We start from the raw sequence: 20,056 nt of genomic DNA, 5'->3' as shown, positions 1-20,056 counted from the left end.
CGCGCCTCGACAGCCTTGGCCCCGCCCCCGCAGCGCTCTCCGCTCCCTCAAGCGCTAAGTCCGTGAAGACGCGGCGGTGGGGCCCTGCAGGCCCGGCAGTCGGGAGGGCCTGGTTCGGGGCGGCTGCCTGGCACCTCTTCAACGTCCTCCTCCGGCTGTGCAGCTCGAATCCACTGCGTCCCCGGAGGGCCAGAGGGGGAAACGACCCCGACAGAAATCCGACCGCGAAGGGGAGGAGGGGCGTCTCGGAAATGTCTCCCGCCTTAAATGAGCGAGCCCCCCACTCCTACTCCCGAGGCTGAGCCGCCGCTTTGAGTCAGCCTCGGCCGCCCACACTGGCTGCTGGGGCTTTAGGGGAAGGCCACTGCAAAGGTTCAATCTCCGCACGCCCCCCGTGGGGCCTGGACTTTGCTCTCAGCACAGCTGCCTTCGCGGGCGCCTAGTCCCCACAACCCCTGCTTCACCTCCACACGGGGGGGAGGGCAGGGGCTCTCGCTTCTGCTCCATTTGGACCCCTCAAGAGTCTTCACTCCCACTTTGGTTCCCGGCCTCTGAACCTTATGAGAGCTCACTTCTTTGAAGCGAGAAGTCGAGGCATCGCCAAGAACCTTCAAAATGAATGCGGGGCCGGGCAAACTTTGCAACACGCAATTGCAGGGCTGTGGATCCATCCACAGGTGACACCGGGCCGCCCACCCCCGTCGCCCAGACATGTTTCTTTCCTCAGCCTATTCTCGAAATAGACCTCCCAGCGGTGCACACTTTTCTCTGCCACCCACGACTTCCACGTCCCTCCTGCACCAGTACACTTGCAAGCACACCCCTCCGAGCGCCATTCTAGTGATTCACGGTCCCTTGGGCCAACCCCACCCTAACACACACAGCAAACTTCATTCCCCACCCTTATCTCCCTTCGTTTCCAAGGCACTGGCGACAATCCACTTCATTTCCTTTCCTCATCTGCAGACTCGTCCCCCTCGAATACCTCACGCCATCCCCCTCATCTTCATCCCCTCCCTCCTCCCTAAAAATGTGCTAATTAAAATGTAGTTTCCTCTTCCCACATACGAAGTGTAGAAAATGAATCTTGTCTTGGCACAAACGGTGATGTGTTTATCGTTTTCTCCGCTGGACTAAGGCTGTAGAAATTTTAGTCTACCACCATCTCCCATTTGCTCAAAAATCCAACCATGCCTTATTATTTTCAGATACTCTTAACGAATCGTGGGGAAGTCTTCCTAGTTTGGGGGAGAAAATTGTTTAGAAAATGCTCAGCCTGACATATTATTTGGCATTTAAAAATATCTGCAGTATTTGAGAGAGATATTGGGAGTGGCTGGATATTTTCTTGCATTTAAAAAGCAAAAAAAAAATGAAAAGCTTTGCATGCATCAAGGTTAGCCTTTTTACGAATAGCAAAAAAAAGTATCCTAAGGGTACCTATCAGAATATAGTCCCCACTATATTTTGCTAGTCACAAATCTAGACACCCCCACCACCACCAAAGGAAGACAAATTAACATAATCCATTTTAAGCATGTCTGATGAACAGTCTTTTCCATGATCATTCCTTTTCTAACAGTTTCTGGACAAAATAGATAGATCTCCTTACCCACCGAAGATCCAAAGCTTCCTTCTAACCAGGGTAGTAGACGTACGTGTCTGTGTCTTCTGTTCTCTAGGTGTGGATTCTGCAATGCTGCACAGAAACCCACTGCAGCCTCAGACCAACAGCAGCAGCAGCAGCGGCGGCGGCAGCAGCAGCAACAGCAACAGCAGCATTAGCAGCAGCAGCTTCTCTCAATGCTGAGTAGTAAAGTGTTTGACTTAGTAGACTCTACAATTACCATTAGGCACTTGCTTATAAGAGAGGAGGCGGAATCTTTCTTAAAGGAATGGGTTTTGTTTTTCCTGTCTAGTATTGCTTCATAAGAGGCAGAGAGGGTGGAATCAGAGAGTTTTGTGGACTGAGTAAATCAGTACAGCTGTGGGAGGTCAAGGTTAAAAATAACTGGGTGATTGAGGAATGGAGGCAGTGATTTTAGTGTAAGTCAATGAAATGTTAGAAGCACCAGTTTTAAAGAGCCCTGCTAATTTCAAACATTGGGGTTAATGGCAAAATAAAGTTGTATGCCTTGAAACTGATTAGTAATCTCTGCTAATATTTAATTTCCAATAACTGTACTAAAATAATAACTATATAAAGGAAAGTTATTTAGTATTTAATACAAGAATAAAAAGAAAAACGAAGTAAAACTCGTTTATGTGACTAGAAGCAATGGATTCAAGTCCTACCTATAAGCATACTTGGAACTTCAGTGAATACCAGTATTAGAAAATATATTATTGACAGATTTCAATGTGTGCTCATGTGTTATAAAAATTACAATATTACATATTGAAAAAACAAAATATATCTAAAATAATTTTTGGATAATAGCACAGTATTGTGCTATTTCAGTGGCAATTCAAAAGTCAGCAAAATTAAGAAACACAAGTGGATTGACTGACTCTAAGCGCATATGAATCTACTATTTACACTATTAAAATGTGTCGTGTCCATATGAGAATCTGCATTGTAACCTTACATTTCTTCTTTATAATATTACTTGATTTAAGCACTGACCAGCTATGGTTTTTTCTAAGTAAATGAAGAGGTGTGATCTCAAAATATGAATAGAAAAAAATACAGAAAATATTCTGCCATTGATTTTCTTTGCACAGCTTTTGTTAATTATGTACTCGTGTGATCTTGAACAAGTAAATAACCTTATTTGGTTCTTAGTTCCCTGTTTTGTAAAGTGAGGAAGTTGGATTGAAATTTTCCAGGGTCTGGCTAGGCATGGTGGCTCACGCCTGTAATCCCAGCACTTTGGGAGGCTGAGGCAGGTGGGTCACGAGGTCAAGAGATAGCAACATAGTGAAACCCTGTCTCTACTAAAAAAACAAAAATTAGCCGGGCATGGTGGTGTGCGCCTGTAGTCCCAGCTACTTGGGAGGCTGAAGCAGGAGAATCGCTTGAACCCGGGAGGTGGAGGTTGCAGTAAGCCAAGGTCATACCACTGCACTCCAGCCTGGCAACAGAGCAAGAGCCTGTCTCAAAAAAAAAATACAAAAGAATTTCCCAGGGTCTTTTAGCATTCCAAAATAGTATGATTTTATGACATTCATATGTTTATATTTTTGTCATGAATGTATGTCTCGCTCTAAATTACTTTTTCTGAAAATTTGGATTAAAAGTAAATCTTTATTTTAAATGCTTAACCAGAGTATGTTACTTGCCACTATTCTGAAATATTTTGGCAATTTATTTTGTAAAGTAAATCAACTTAATTTTATCTGATTATGATTTTGTGTCCAACTATGACCAATTTCCCTGAAGTAGGACCCTAATATATTGTTAAGGATACCAAGTGACTGAAGTACTATAATGTATGTTAAGTAATAACTAAAACATATTTTAAAACTGTAGCATTTGTAGGATGGTAGAGGTAAAACAGATTTTAGAGCTTACCTACTCCAACCCTGTCATTTTACACGTAGAAAACATGGAAACCTGGAGAAACAAAATGGGGACAGTGTTAGGGACAGAACTAGAATTAATTATGAGTCTCCACTCTTCACACACAGAAGGCAAATAAACTATGCATGAACATACACAGTTTCATATACCCACTCTGGGGACTGAGCAGGACCTGTCACAATAAAAACAAGTAGTTTCAGGTCAGGCGCGGTGGCTCACACCTGTAATCCCAGCATTTTGGGAGGCTGACACAGACCGATCACTTGAGGTCAGGAGTTCGAGACCAGTCTGGCCAACGTGGTGAAATCCCATCTCTACCAAAAATACAAAAATTAGCTGGGCGTAGTGGTAGGTGCCTGTAATCCCAGATACTTGGGAGGTTGAGGCAGGAGAATCACTTCAACCTGGGAGGCAGAGGTTGCAGTGAGCCAAGATTGTACCACTGCACTCCAGCCTGGGCAACAGAGCAAGACTCTGTCTCAAAAAACAAAACAACAAGTAGGTTCAATGATACTATTTACGTACGTAAAAACTAAAGGAATATATCAAACAACTACTTATAATGTAAGTATGAGCGAATTTTGCCTTCAAATTTGGAGATGTTTGTATTAGAAAGTGAAGAAACCTGTCCAGGGGGATGTTGAGAAAAAAAAAATGACCTTTGGGGAAACCCATAACCCGTTAGCAAACTCATGCTTGTCTTCTATTCAAATGACAGGGCCTTCAGCTACTCTGGTGGTCGTTTCCTTGCAACCATGGGTGCCTCTGTTTCCGTTGTCTACATCTGCAAGCATGCCTGCCAAGAGGAAAGCTTCATTTTGGAGTCAGGCAGGGGAAAGTATTGTAGAGACTTATTTCTAGTCTTTAGAGATGCTTTCTGGATATTGAAAACTTTGGGCTAGACACTAACGTTTTTCCCTTAAATCTTCACTCAGTATGCCTGGTAAATAGCCTGGTACTAACCTAAACCCAGTCTCCCTAGTTTCAAGGAAGCATTAGAGTTAAAAATCTGTATTATGGGCCGGGCGCGGTGGCGCAAGCCTGTAATCCCAGCACTTTGGGAGGCCGAGATGGGCGGATCACGAGGTCAGGAGATCGAGACCATCCTGGCTAACACAGTGAAACCCCGTCTCTACTAAAAAATACAAAAAACTACCCGAGCGTGGTGGCGGGCGCCTGTAGTCCCAGCTACTTGGGAGGCTGAGGCAGGAGAATGGCGTGAACCCGGGAGGCAGAGCTTGCAGTGAGCTGAGATCCAGCCACTGCACTCCAGCTTGGGCGACAGAGCGAGATTCCGTCTCAAAAAAAAAAAAAAAAATCTGTAGTATGTTGTATGACACAGCAAACTTGGTTTTTTGTGTACCTGGCAGGAACTTTATCACCTTGGTTTTTTTTTTTTTTTTTTTTTTAGTCTCACTCTGTTGCCCAGGCTGGAGTACAGTGGCATGATGTCGGCTCACTGCAATCTCTGCCTGCTGGGTTCAAGCAATTCTCCTGCCTCAGCCTCTCGAGTAGCTGGGACTACAGGCACATGCCACCACGCCCAGCTAATTTTATGTATTTTTAGTAGAGGCAGGGTTTCACCGTGTAAGCCAGGATGGTCTCGATCTCCTGACCTTGTGATCCACCTGCCTCGGCCTCCCAAAGTGCTGGGATTACAGGCGTGAACCACCGCACCCAGCCTCAATTTTTTTTTTTTTTTAATGCCTCCGACAGGGAGAGAATTAAAAGAAATTAGTTGCCCAGTTTCCTTCATCTGTTTTTGTTTTCCTTGCTTCTCTGCAAGGAGGGCTTTTTATTTCATCTACCAGGTGGTATTGAACAATGAATAAAACAGTGATTATTTGTATAATTCAAAGCATTCCCCCACACCCTCTCCCCACAAATTGAATGCATTTCTTTACCTCTTCCCAAAGTGCTCGGCAGTCTCTTATATAAAGGCACTTAATAGATACTTTAAAAAATGAATACACAATTTAATGAATGAATTGCTCCCAACGTATCCAGAAACTGATTACAAAGTGTTTTTGTTTGTTTTTAATTTGCATTGTCCAAAACAACTGACTCCATTCTCTACCTCCCTTTCCTAACACAGTCATGATCTAAAAGAAACAATCTCTTTTCTGTAGAGCTCTTTAGACATGCCTGATTTGTATTCTCCAATTAAATTGTAGCCACAAATCTCAACAGGAACTCTGCGTAGATCAAGCAGTAGCAGAGGCACTTTCTGCCAAGAAAACACAGGCTTCAGTTTCAAAATTCTGATGTTCCAGTTCTAGATGTAACACCAACTGGTTATGTGACCTTAAACAAGTTTCTCGACATGCTTGTGTCTCAGTTTAGCTATCTTTTAAGTGGTGGCGGTGGTGGATTATAATACCTGCTGTACCTATTTCATAGGGTTGTTATGAAGTTCAAATGAGATAATAAATGTAAAAATGCTTTGAACTTTTCAAAGCACTATGTAAATATAAAGTAGTATTATAGGCAAATGTATTTAAAATCAATTATCTAGTTCAAGGGACTTTACCCTAAACAACCTGTTTTACTACTTGTTTCAGAAAGCAAACAGGTTTATCTTTCTCTCTTCCTCTTTCTAAACACACACACACACACACACACACACACCCTTACTGTTACCAATTTAACCACTTCTCAGCTTTGAGGATTTTCCCTTGGGTTGGGAAATAGGCATATGCCATTTGAATATGAAGAGCCAAGAATTTATAGAATCCTCTCCCTATCCCACCCCTCAAAATTTACCTTTTTAAAGCTCTCAGACAGAAAAGTAAACTTAATGAAGCACAACAGCCTTTTCAAACTACGTAATGTTATGTATTTAATCAGTGGAGTTAGATGAGCCATTCATTTGAAACTTGGCCATGCTACATACATTTTGATCACCCTTTTATGCCAAGCCAGTCTGGAAAGTACTTGGGGAACAAGGCAGGGAGGACTGACATGGAATTAATGCTAATGAGTTCTTCATTCCCCAAGGAGATATAATCAGGGCAATATTCAAGGATTCATCAACATATTTTGTTGGTACTATGTGACCTATATGGTTTATTTTAAAGGAATTAACCTCAGCTAAATATCTGAAAGATCTTTATATAACTGTTTAAGTAATCAAGCCTGATAAATTTCTAAAACTTTAATGAAATACCACCCTTTAAAGTCCTCTTTTTTTTAAGTGTTTATTCTCATTTATTCATTTTCTATTTGGTAACTTAAAATCATCATGGCTAAATAAATATGTGAACAACTGCTACAAATAAGAAACTCCTAATGGTAGGCCCACTCATATATAAGACATAAAAACTCACATGAACTCAACTTAAGAGTCACTAGTTTCTGGCGGGCGCGGTGGCTCACGCCTGTAATCCCAGCACTTTGGGAGGCCAAGGTGGGCAGATCACGAGGTCAGGAGATCAAGACCATCCTGGCTAACACGGTGAAACCCCGTCTCTACTAAAAATACAAAAAATTAGCCGGGTGCAGTGGCGGGCGCCTGTAGTCCCAGCTACTCGGGAGGCTGAGGCAGGTGAATGGTGTGAACTCCAGAGGCGGAGCTTGCAGTGAGCCGAGATTGTGCCACTGCACTCCAGCCTGGGTGACAGAGCGAGACTCCGTCTCAGAAAAAAAAAAAAAGTCACTAGTTTCTTTTTGTTTGTGTTTGAGACAGAGTCTTACTGTGACCTCCGCCTCCTGGATTCAAGCATTTCTCCTGCCTCAGCCTCCTGAGTAGCTGGGATTACAGGTGCCTGCCACCATGCCTGGCTAATTTTTGTATTTTTAGTAGCGATGAGGTTTCACCATGTTGGCCAGGGTGGTCTTGAACTCCTGGCCTCAGGCGATCTGCCTGCCTCAGCCTCCCAAAGTGCTGGGATTATAGGGGTGAGCCACCACACCCAGCCAAGAATCACTAGGTTTCTATGTAGAAAAACTTTAAAATGAATGCAAAGAATGCAATTGCTATGTGAAACCTAAAATACATTAGTTGCACATACATCTTTTCATCACACGGTCATATGCCTTCACACTTCAGCTACGAATCTCTGGTATATTACATTATCTTAAAACCAGGTGTTTTACTCCTTATGACAGTATTTCTAGAAAGTAATCAAGAACTACCTCCACTAGAACCATTTGGAGTGTTTCCTAAAATACTGATTCATAGGCTCTACTCCAAATTTACTGCATTAAGTATTTTAGGATGAGTCCCTGGATTGAGACTTTTTTTTTTAATCTCTGAATAAAGAAGAGGATTGAGGACTTTTTAAGCACCCCAAGTGATTCTCATGTACCACCAGTTTGATCACAGCTATCCTATAGAAACAATGCACTGTGTAGACAGAATTTCAGAGACATGAGTGAAATGTGGATGGCCCCCTTTTCATTATGTGAAAGAGATTCAGATAAGGACAAAACTGGCTACACCTTTTCTGCTGCATAAATGTGTGCAAAATATTTAACCTCTCTGAGTCCTAGTATCTTTTTTCTTTTTTTTTCGTGAGACAGGATCTTACTCTGTCTCCCAGGCTGGAATGCAGTGGTGTGATTTCAGCTCACCACAGCTTCAATCTTCCAGGCTCAAGCGATCCTCCCACCTCAGCCTTCCTGGTAGCTGGGACCACAGTTGTGGATCACTATGCCTGACTAACTTTTGTGTTTTTTGTAGAGACAGGGTTTTGCCATGTTACCCAGGCTGGTCTTGAACTACTGGGCTCAAGTGACCCACCCACCTTGGCTTCCCAAAGTGCTGGGACTACAGGTGTGAGCCAACATACCCAGCCCCTGGTATCTTAATCTGTAAGATAATACCTGTTTGACATTGTTGTGAGGATTAAATGATGTAACATATGGAGAGCTTCTAATGCCTGACACTGTATGGAATTTAAATATTTGTTTATTCTCTCACTCCTTGTTCAAAAATTAGTTTCCAGGTGCATTCTTCTTGTCTAATGTTCTTAGTATGTTTGGTAGAGTAATGTGAACTAGTAATTTAATGATAGCTAAAATTTTGAGTTCTTAAAACATACCAGTACTGAATGTCTTATATGTGTTATTTCCTTTTTTTTTTTTTTTTTTTTTTTTGAGACGGAGTCTCGCTCTGTCGCCCAGGCCCAGGCTGGAGTGCAGTGGTGCAATCTCGGCTCACTGCAAGCTCCGCCTCCCAGGTTCACGCCATTCTCCTGCCTTAGCCTCCCGTGTAGCTGGGACTATAGGCACCCGCCACTACACCTGGCTAATTTTTTTGTATTTTTAGTAGAGACGGAGTTTCACTGTGTTAGCCAGGATGGTCTCGATCTCCTGACCTCGTGATCCGCCCATCTCGGCCTCCCAAAGTGCTGGCATTACAGGCGTGAGCCATCGCGCCCGGCTATATGTGTTATTTCATCTCATACCTACAATAACGCTTAAAGGTAGATACTACTGTATTATTATCTTCATTGTACAGACTAAGGAACTGAGCCTTGGCGAGGATAAGTAACTTGCCCAGGATCTCAAAGCATAGAATTAACACTGCTGGGGTTCAAACCCAGGCTTTCTGACTCCAGAGCCTAACAGTTCATCATGCTGTATGTTATGTACATTCTCTAAGTGCTTAGATTCTAAAATATGAGCCAGTTTCTTGGGAAGAGTAAGCAACTGCAAAAGTGGAGTTTATAAACATAACTAAAATATTGACAAATGAATGTCATAATTTCCCTATTTTAGAAGCCTTTACTGGTTGCTCATAACAGAGTGTGGCACATAGTAGGTGCTCAAAAGTACTTGCTGAATGAATGAATGGAAGGGACAGGTTGCATCAGCACACTATTTAAGCAGCTGACAGATCCAAACCCAAGTTTTCACACAAAAATTGCAGACTGAATTGATCTGATTTTTCAGACCAGCTTATATTCTGACGTAATGCAAATCACTAACTCTCAGAGCTATAAATCATCTTATTATTTACAGTAGATAGTTCTTGAGCGTGTGTTGTGAACAGCACACTAGTCTGGTAGTGGAAGGATTATTTTAAAAAACCTTAAGATGCCAGGTGCAGTGACTCACGCCTGTAATCCCAACACTTTGGGAGGCCAAGGCGAGCAGATCACCTGAGGTCAGGAGTTCAAGACCAGCCTGGCCAACATGGTGAAACCCTGTCTCTACTAAAAATACAAAAATTAGCTGGGCATGATAGTACATGCCTGTAATTCCAGCTACTCGGGAGACTGAGGAAGGGGAATCGCTTGAAACCAGGAGGCAGAGGTTGCAGTGAGCCGAGATCGCACCATTGTACTCCAGCCTGGTGTCACAGTGAGACTCTGTCTCAAAAAAAAAAAAAAAAAAAAAAAAAAACCTTAGGACATAGCTCATGGCCTCAACATCTAGCTGGGAAATGAAACGCAAATATATGAAACAACTAGATTGCAGAATTATTTCATATAACATAATAAATGTAAAGCTCCTAGGAAATGCTAAATGTTCAATAAATAACTGCCTTATCAATATTTTTATTTTAATAATTATTAAGATATAATGATAGTTTGTTTGTTTGTTTGTTTGTTTTTGTTTTTTTTTTTTGAGACGGAGTCTCGCTCTGTCACCCAGACTGGAGTGCAGTGGCCAGATCTCAGCTCACTGCAAGCTCCGCCTCCCGGGTTCACGCCATTCTCCTGCCTCAGCCTCCCGAGTAGCTGGGACTACAGGCGCCGCCACCTCGCCCGGCTAGTTTTTTGTCTTTTTAGTAGAGACGGGGTTTCACCGTGTTAGCCAGGATGGTCTCGATCTCCTGACCTCGTGATCCGCCCGTCTTGGCCTCCCAAAGTGCTGGGATTACAGGCTTGAGCCACCGCGCCTGGCCAAGATATAATGATAGTTTTATCAATAATGAGGAGAAATAATATTTGTTATAGCTACGATTTAAAGAGTGATTATGTGCCAAGCACTATGCTTGAAGTTTATGATACATTTAATCATGATATCAGTCCCGCTAAATCAGTATCATTCATCCTATTTTTCAAATGAGGAAACTGAGGCTCAGAGAGGTTAAATAATTTGCCCAAGGCACATATTTTGTAAGTATAATACACCAGAGTCAGGGAATAAGAGAATCCAAAAGGAGTCACGGACGATAGAGGTCAATTCCTGCTGGAGAAAACAGGGAGGATGTCTGTGAGTCGGAAGAGCAGAACTTTGATAGAGGAAAGAGGAGGAGGAGGCCTTTAGGTGATGGCAGTGGCAGGAGGAAGTGTATGTATGTGAGCTTTCTGAGACAGGTCCCACAGTGCTTTGCTCAGGGTCATGCTCATTATGAATGCATAACTTAGGTCTCTTCATTGAACACGGACAGCAAAATATAAAGTGTGTTGGTAGAACAGCAAACAAATCTGTTTGCCTGGAGTAGAGAGTTTGTGTAGGGCAAATTTAGAATGTACATAGTCTCCAAACCCTGAAACACCCAGCCTTCATTTACTGAGAGCTTGTTTGAAGTCGCCCCACTTCCAGTTACTGTCCATTAATTCACTCAGTTATTTTCACTCATTAAGGCAATAGTATTTGTTGAACTCCTGCTATGTGCCAGGCACTCTTCTGGGTGGTAGAGACAAAGCAGTGAACAAAATGGACTGGACAAAAATCCCTGTATTCATGAAGCTTTGATTGTACTGAGAAAACAACAGATGTTAACATGTAAACAAATCAATAAATAAGGTGATTTCAGATGCTAAACGCAAAGAAGAAAGTAAAATAGACCATTGACAATGACTGGGGGCCAGGGGGTTACTGCTTTAGTTAGGATGGATGAAGAAGTTGTCTTTGAGGAGATGACATTTGAGCTGAGACCTGAATGATCTGTAGTTGGCAGCTGGAGAGACAGGTAAGTTCAAAGGTCATGAGGCAGGAACAAGTTTGGTATGACTGAGGGATTGAGGGAAAGGCATGGTGGTCGAACACGGTGACTGAAGGAGAGAGGCCCCAGACAGGAGAGCTGGGTGGGAGCCGGATCATGTGGGTCTGGCAGATCACAGTGAGGAGTTTGACTTTCAGAAGGTTTTAAGCAAAGGAAGGCTATAGTCTCGTTTGCATTTTTGAAATTTCCTGGCTACTATGTGCAGAATGAACACTAGAGAGATGTGACTAGGGACTGGGAAGCTAGTTAGGAAGACATTAAAGTCATCCCGACAAGAGGAAATGGGGTCTTGTTGCAGGGGTAGCTGTGGAGAAGAGAAGTGAAAGGTCTTACGTATATTTTAGAGACTTGCTGATGGAGTACATGAGGTGAGTGCAGAAAAGGAGAGAAAGAGAGGACTCAATCCAGAGTGATCTCCAAAGCCTTTGACCTTAGTGTCTTGGGGGATGGTGGTACCATTATCTGAGACAGAGAAGACTTGAGAAGAAGTAGTATAAGAGAAAAAAGTGAGCCCTTCTGCTAAGCTTGAGATTACCCTCTTTCTTCAGAGTACAAACTCCACTCTATAATTATTTTGTTAATTAATTTTGTTGTACTTATTTATCATTAATTTCCTCCCCATAGGAATCTTCAAAAGAGCAAGAACTTTATCTTGTTCATTGTTGTATTCCCTAGTACAGTCTAGAGTCTAGAACATTGATTGTCACAGAGTATATACCCAATAAATATTGGGATTTGTTGAGACTGGTTCAGTAGTTCTCCAATTTTAGTGTGCATGAAAACCACCTGGGGTGAGATGATTGTTAAAAGTTTAGCATCAGCCCCCATCTTAACCCCTCCCCATCAAAACTGTTCTGTAGTAGGTCTGGTGTTGCACTCTGGAAACTGCATATTTAGCCAGCACTGTAGGTGTGCAGTGGACTACAAGCTAAAGCAGTGGTTTAGACGTATCAGTGTTCATTCAAATATTTGCCTTAGAAACTACATTTCAGTGGCATCTGTGTAAAAGACCACAAAGCATGGCTTTAAGAATTCAATGGAGTTCCCAAATATAGTCAAATCATACAGCGTGATTTAAAATCTTTTGGGAGAACAGCAGCGAAAGAATCCTAGAGTCCCTTCTGTCTCATTTGACTTATAGACTGTCATTGTGAAGGGGTCCTTCAGAAGGATTCACCATTGAAGAAAAATGGCTACCTAAGTGCAGGGATTTCAAGGGCAGCAACAGCCTTCTCTGACCATATCTCCAAAGTATCCCTATTTACAGTTCTGTGAAATTCCTTTACTTGGTGATTATAGTCAATGTATGTTTTTGTTTGCACAGCACTCCTTCCCTTTTCCAGTAAGAGTGCCCCAATATTCCTTTGGAGCCTTTTTTCACCTTATTGCCGCAGCTTGGCACACCGCCCTCTTCTGAGATAGGGGTTGACCCCATGCTGAACCAAACAGATAATCTCTCCCTAGCATTTGAATCTTGAGTAGTAACACAAAGATTTAAGATCAGAATTCCACTCAAAGGAGGTCCTGGAAGAAAATGAGATTAGATACTGCTACAAAGACCTCATAAAACCCACTTAGCTCCCGTCTTTACAAGACCTGATTCTTCAGCTTTCTCTTCAATTCTGTGAGCTCTGTGCCTTATTCTTCCAATAAATTCCTGCTTTGCTTAAGTTAGAGTGACCTCAGTTGTTTGAAATACAATCTATGGCATAGCAATAAAAACCTTGTGATCTACAATTAGAGGCAAAGCTTTCAAAACAAATCCTTCCTGGGAGTAGTAACACATTAACCTAAATTCTCACTACAGTGTAAATGTATGATAGCAGAGCCCGAACAGCACAATTCATCGAGGCAGAAGAGAGTGAAGAGTTCCATGGCTTGACATCAGTCCCACCACTGAGGTAGGAAGGAAAGTTTACACATGATTTAAATACCTTGCTGCAAACTCTCTACACTTTTATTTCATAGTTTCTACTAAGCCCTCCCAGAACTGCATTTCTACCTTCAGACTAAACTTTCAGAGCAAGGCTTTCCAAAGCAGGGCATAATTACTAGGACACATAAACCTAAGACATTAATTTATGAACATGAGAATTCATAACATTAAATTTAGTTCTCATTTCCTTCTCTGGCCCCAGGGGAAAAAGAGGAACATCCTGTCCTTTTAATCATTTGAGTTAAATCCTAGCCATTTGTTGACCTTCCTCCTTCCCCCATTTTTTTTTTTTTTTTTTTTTTTTTTTTTTTTTTTGAGATGGAGTTTTGCTCTTGTTGCCCAGGCTGGAGTGCAACGGCACGATCTCAGCTCACCACAACCTCCACCTCCCAGGTTCAAGTGAATCTCCTGCCTCAGCCTCCCTAGTAGCTGGGATTACAGGCATGTGCCACCACGACCAGCTAATTTTGTATTTTTAGTAGAGACGGGGTTTCTTCATGTTGGTCTGGCTGGTCTTGAACGCCCAACCTCAGGTGATCCACCCACCTCAGCCTCCCAAAGTGCTGGGACTACAGGCATGAGCCACCATGCCCGGCCTTTCCCCCATTTTTAAAAAGACTTACAACTCTTTACAACACTAAGAAATTAATGACTTACCTCATGTCTTATGCACAATATCTTCTGAACAAGTTTCTCACAGTCTCATTCACAATGATTACTGAAACTAAAGTCACAACAGAAAGCATACTGAACAAAGCCAGCAGGAGTTCTGGGTGTAAGCCACACCCAGGGAGAGATAATAAGCATGTTATAGTTTAACAAGAGTAATAAAAATGAAATCTAATCATTTGCAGATTATATACAGTATAAATAGAGATCAAGTTGTAAAAACCAGTCTAGTTAATATTTTTTATTTTTAATAGTGGTTGGTATTTGTGAAAATTAAACATAACAAAATTTGGATATAAAACAATATTGATTCTGCATGGCCAATCATTTTCATTTCCAATGGGGGTGGAGAAAAATCACCATTCTTCTTATTAAAACATAATAGTATTACTAACATTTGCTGAACACTCACTATGTGCCAGGTACTATGTTAAGTGCTTTTTAATGTAGATTGTTTCATTTAATACACCTCCATGAGGTATTGCCCTAATATACCTATTTAGAAACAGTGGAACTAAGGCACTGAGTGGGTAAGTAATTTGCCCAAGATCAAAGAGCAGGTAAATAGCAGTGGTTGGGTTTTGAATCCAGGTAATGTTAGACATACCTGACAGTGATAACTTGACTTGTGCATACCCTGAGAATGATCCTACATGGCAGATGCACCCGAATGTGGGTTCAGAATTCTGAGCTAAGAAATCCAAGAGTGGCCAAATCAGGGATCTATTCCTTATAAGGACCATCTGAGCCCCCATCCTGTCCAGTGGAATGAAGGCTGTACAGGGGATAGAGGTCCTTTGTTTTCGGTTAAATGAAGGTTGCCAAGTGGAGATTTTAGGTGCAGGGAGTTAAGCGAAAATGCTATATAAACTGCATGCTTTTTTTTCAAGCGGTTCTCATACCCAGTCCACTGCCACTGGCCTCTCTCCTCTGTAAAACCCCATGTCTCATGTTCTGGTTCTGAGTCTCTTCTTTGGCCTCTTGAACATTGTGCCATCCCCATTGCAGTCTATAGTAGTTCAGCACACCTGGCAACAAAACGGCTTGAGTCTCGGCTATCAGCCCCTTCTCTTTACCGCGTTCCAACATTGCTTGGCCAATTAGTGAAACAGCACCCGGTCTTTGCTTCTGCCTGTACTTGAGGCCCTTCTAATCCTCACTTTGAATGTTTAAAAATTACATTTTGAAAACTACCTGAACCAGGTAATCAAAGTTAAAAGGTTTTCCAGGAGTCAAAATGCTTGGATGTTAATTGTTAACTCAATGATAAGTCTTTCTAACAGCCTTTACAAAAATTTACTTATCTAGACCTTACATTAAGTTAAATAGTAAGGATTTAGGGATCTAATCAAAGTCTCTAAATGCATGAGCAAGGCATTCAGTTTTCAAAAGCAGTTTATACTTTGTTACAGTGAATTTGGGATGAGGAGGTGGATGGCATTCTCTCTCAGAAAGGTGAGTTATTTTTCTGATAGGTGGTTTCACTTCTCTGCCAGGGAAGTAACTGAGAAACCAGACCAGGACTTGTATCTGCGACCTGGCATGGAGTGTGGGTGGCACATATATCAAACAGCCTACTCTTCAGCATTCAGGCGTTCTTCAAATTTTCTGAGCCAGTCTCCCTGAAGTCTGGCCATGACCCAACGTGCTTCAGTCCAGAAGGTGGTAGGTAGTTTCTGGAAGACCCTTCATTTTTTTTCTTTTCCATGAAATGGGACGATAGAATTCATACAACCCTGACTGCCTTTTTTTTTTTTTTTTTTTTTTTTTTTTTGAGATGGAGTCTAGCACTGACGCCCAGGCTGGAGTGCAGTGGCACGATCTCGGGTCACTGCAAGCTCTGCCTCCCGGGTTCACGCCATTCTCCTGCCTCAGCCTCCCAAGTAGCTGGGACCACAGGCACCCGCCACCACATCTGGCTAATTATTTTTTGTATTTTTGGTAGAGACGAGGTTTCACCATGTTAGCCAGGATGGTCTCGATCCCCTGACCTCGTGATCCGCCTGCCTCGGCCTCCCAAAGTGCTGGGATTACAGGCGTGAGCCACCACACCCGGTAACCCTGACTGCTTTTAAAAAGATTGCCAGAGTTTTTACTGGACGTACCTGTGGTTGGGATGGCTTTTGTATTTTTGAGGAGTATTTTAGTGCTCTTTCTCCATGCTATTGCTTTCTTTCTATATAGCACCAGTACTTTTATTACTAGATGAGGAATTCAAAGCATTAAAAAATGTAGGGTGATGTAGGGTGACGCCAAATGGTCCTGCACTAGACTGCTCCTTGTGCCTTTGTTCTTGGAAGAGATAGGAGGAGAAAATAAAAGCATGACACTCTCTGCCCCAATCCTGTATTTGTTTAAGATATCAAGGCAGAACCTACAAGAACAAACAAGTGACTAAAGGGATTCAAGATAATACAGACAAGATGGAAGAAAGTCTAAAAACTTAGAAGTAGGTGTTTTCTTATGAAAGGTCAGTAGAAGAGTCACCACTAAGCTTGGGGTCTGCACTAATTAGTTGTGGACTTGAACAAATTACTTAATGATTCTAAACTTCTGTTTCCCTATCTGTGAAATGGATGTAGGAGTCAAAGTATACATATGTAGACTTGGAAGAGGACTGATCTAGCCTCTGATCCACTGCAGAAATATAATCTACATTATTCCTGACAGATAACCCATTATCCAATCTCCCACGAAAAGTGACTCATCTTCTTGGCCGGGCGCGGTGGCTCAAGCCTGTAATCCCAGCACTTTGGGAGGCCGAGGCGGGCGGATCACGAGGTCAGGAGATCAAGACCATCCTGGCTAACACGGTGAAACCCCGTCTCTACTAAAAAATACAAAAAACTAGCCGTGCGAGGTGGCGGGCGCCTGTAGTCCCAGCTACTCGGGAGGCTGAGGCAGGAGAATGGCGTAAACCTGGGAGGCGGAGCTTGCAGTGAGCTGAGATCTGGCCACTGCACTCCAGCCTGGGCGACAGAGCGAGACTCCGTCTCAAAAAAAAAAAAAAAAAAAAAAGAAAAGAAAAGTGACTCATCTTCTTATGTTCCTTACGCTGAGCTAAGTTCTGCATCTCAGCACCTCCATTCATTGATCTTGATTCTTTTCCATGAAGTTCTGAGTTGGCAACTTGGATGGCAAGAGAAACAACAGAATACAATGGAAAGAAAATCAGGTGAATCTGAGTCTGGACCCCATCTTAAGCACTTTACTGGATTTGAAATCTTGACCAAGTTGCATCAGTTCTGTAAGGCATCTATCTGATGGAGATACTGCAACTTACCCAACAAGTTTATTAGGAGGATTAGAAGTAATTTCTAGGCCAGGCGTGGTGGCTCAGCCTGTAATTCCAGCACTTTGAGAGGCCAGGGCGGGCGGATCACGACGTCAGGAGATCAAGACCATCCTGGCTAACACGGGGAAACCCCGTCTCTACTAAAAAATACAAAACATTAGCCGGGCATGGTGGCAGGTGCCTGTAGTACCAGCTACTCGGGAGGCTGAGGCAGGAGAATGGCGTGAACCCAGGAGGCGGAGCTTGCAGTGAGCCGAGATCGCGCCACTGCGCTCCAGCCTGGGCGACAGAGCAAGACTCTGTTTCTAAATAAATAAATAAATAAAGTCTATAAAATGCCTTCACATAGAGAGTGCTTGGTAAAATTACAATTAAGAATTCTTTTCTGGGCCGGGCGCGGTGGCTCAAGCCTGTAATCCCAGCACTTTGGGAGGCCGAGGCAGGCGGATCACGAGGTCAGGAGATCGACACCATCCTGGCTAACCCGGTGAAACCCCGTCTCCACTAAAAAATACAAAAAACTAGCCGGGTGAGGTGGTGGGCGCCTGTAGTCCCAGCTACTCGGGAGGCTGAGACAGGAGAATGGCGTAAACCCGGGAGGCGGAGCTTGCAGTGAGCTGAGATCCGGCCACTGCACTCCAGCCTGGGCGACAGAGTGAGACTCCGTCTCAACAACAACAACAACAACAAAAAATTCTTTTCTGCCCAGGCGGCGTGGCTCACGCCTGTAATCCTAGTGCTTTGGGAGGCCAAGGCGGGCAGATCACGAGGTCAGGAGATCAAGACCATCCTGGCTAACACAGTGAAACCCCATCTCTATTAAAAATACAAAAAAATTAGCCAAGCATGGTGGCGCATGCCTGTAGTCCCAGCTACTGGGGAGGCTGAGGCAAGAGAATGGCGTGAACACGCCGAAATTGCACCACTGCACTCCAGCCTAGGTGACAGAGCGAAACTCCGTCACAAAAAAAAAAAAAAAAAAAAAAAAAGAATTCTTTTCTTAGAATAGATTAAAGTCAGTATTTCTTGGGGCCTGAGGTGTTTATGGCATGATTTCAGGTTCCTGTTATGATGATTTGTTGTGAAATGTTCTCAACTTTTCCCTTGTTCCTGTTTCAAATAAATAACTACTTTCTGTATATTGCCTTGGATTTTCCTTCTCAATAAAACCACCTGTTCTTTTGAGAAGGAAGCTTAAACAGGGACTTAATGAAGGTGTATGCAAGTATATGCTAACTAGTCAGAAAAAAATCCATAGTTGAGGTAGAATTTAATCTTTACTTTGCAGCATGAGAGGCTTCTGAAATAAAGGATAGTTTGGAAAGGAGTTCAGATGTGCTCTGGGATAAGAGATTGTCGTAATGCGGGAAACATGCTAACTTTACTAAAGTGAAAGGAATTCCATGAGTTTAGGAGTGAGATAACCCAGAGCTGCGGACCTCACAGTCATTTGAAACTTCACAGAAAGTTTCCGTAGGAACAGAAGCTTCAAACATCTCTTTTTGAACTTGGCCGTAAGTATCAAAAATTAAAACGTGTGACACTTTGACTAAAAAATTCCATGGTAATGAAATTACTGTGCAGAAATTTTTGTATGAACATTTAAACAAGATAGTTACAAGGATGTTCACTGCCGGGTGGTTTCCAATGTCAAACAAACAAAACAACACTGACAACAACAATCTAAAGCTTTCAATAGGAGAATAGTAAAAACAATGATAATGGATCCATAAAATGGAATACTATACAGCCTTGATGAAACATGATGTTAACCTGGTATGATGTCCATGATATATTGTTGAGGAAAAAAGTAGGTTGTAGACCACTATACGATGAGCTATATTTGTAACCATGTATCTATGTATGCATGGGCATGTGCATACATTTATGTGAGCATATAGATATAAATATATGGTGTATGTATTTAGAAAAAAGTTTGGAAATCTATGCGTAAAACTGTTAACAGTAGTTAATTCTGAGGGGTGGGATTAGGAGAAAGAGAGATTTTCATTTTTTGCTTTAAATGTTTGGATATTTGAGTGCTTTTACATGTGCAAATATTATTTTTATAATTTCAAAAAACAGTAAAATAAGAATAGTTAAATTCACAAACATGTGTTTAAGCACGTGGTTACCTTTTTTCACAAAGTTCAGGAGTCCTCACTTGGAGAATACCTTTTTAAAGGAAATAAATAAGTTAATATGTTTCCTTTGGATAAAAGTCAGAACTGAAAGACCATCTGGTTTTATACCCTAGAAAGACCCTCACCTATCTAAGCCCTCAAGACAAGGAAGGAATCTGGAATCCCTGACATCTAGGGTTCCTTTATATCCCTCCACATCTTCCTTTGGATCTCAGATAGGGCAAAATGCCCTAACTGGCATATGACCATTGTGAGTGTTTTTCTTGAAAGGAAGTGAGACTTGGTCATCGCATACTTTCCCACAAAAAACCTGATGTGTGCAGTTGGAGGTTAGTACTGGTTACAGTGAATAAAGCTCTGTGGCCCAGGAGCTTGCCTGCTAAAGCTGGGCACTGCAAACATCTATCATCTAACATTTGCCAGATGCCAGTTAATTTGATTAAAGAACAGTGTTAATGAGCACTTGAGCTTAATTTTTTTCAAGGAGCCAGATTGCCTCATGCAAAGAAATATTCAACAACCTCCCTGCATCGCTAATTCCAGTCAGTTGCTTCTTGAAATTGTTCCACTAGTTGTAAAAATTAGTGGA

General features: G+C 42.3%; 1 protein-coding gene across 3 annotated transcripts in view; it reads right to left on the bottom strand.

Annotated features, from left to right (window-relative positions):
• Nucleotides 1–2,030, bottom strand: part of ADD3 (adducin 3) — a 128,703-nt gene extending 126,673 nt beyond the window's left edge. For 2 of the 3 annotated variants that reach the window (XM_010370314.2, XM_010370318.2), the window contains exon 1: nucleotides 1,613–2,030. The gene's annotated coding sequence lies outside the window, so the exon portion shown is untranslated. The remainder of the gene's footprint in view (nucleotides 1–1,612) is intronic. The other variant, XM_010370315.2, reaches the window with a different exon arrangement.
• Nucleotides 2,031–20,056: the final 18,026 nt, after the last annotated feature.

Source organism: Rhinopithecus roxellana, chromosome 11, assembly GCF_007565055.1.
Source record: "Rhinopithecus roxellana isolate Shanxi Qingling chromosome 11, ASM756505v1, whole genome shotgun sequence".
NCBI classification, from domain to species: Eukaryota; Metazoa; Chordata; class Mammalia; order Primates; family Cercopithecidae; genus Rhinopithecus; species Rhinopithecus roxellana.
Note: the sequence above shows the minus strand (reverse complement) of the source record. Positions and strands in the feature narration are given on the sequence as shown.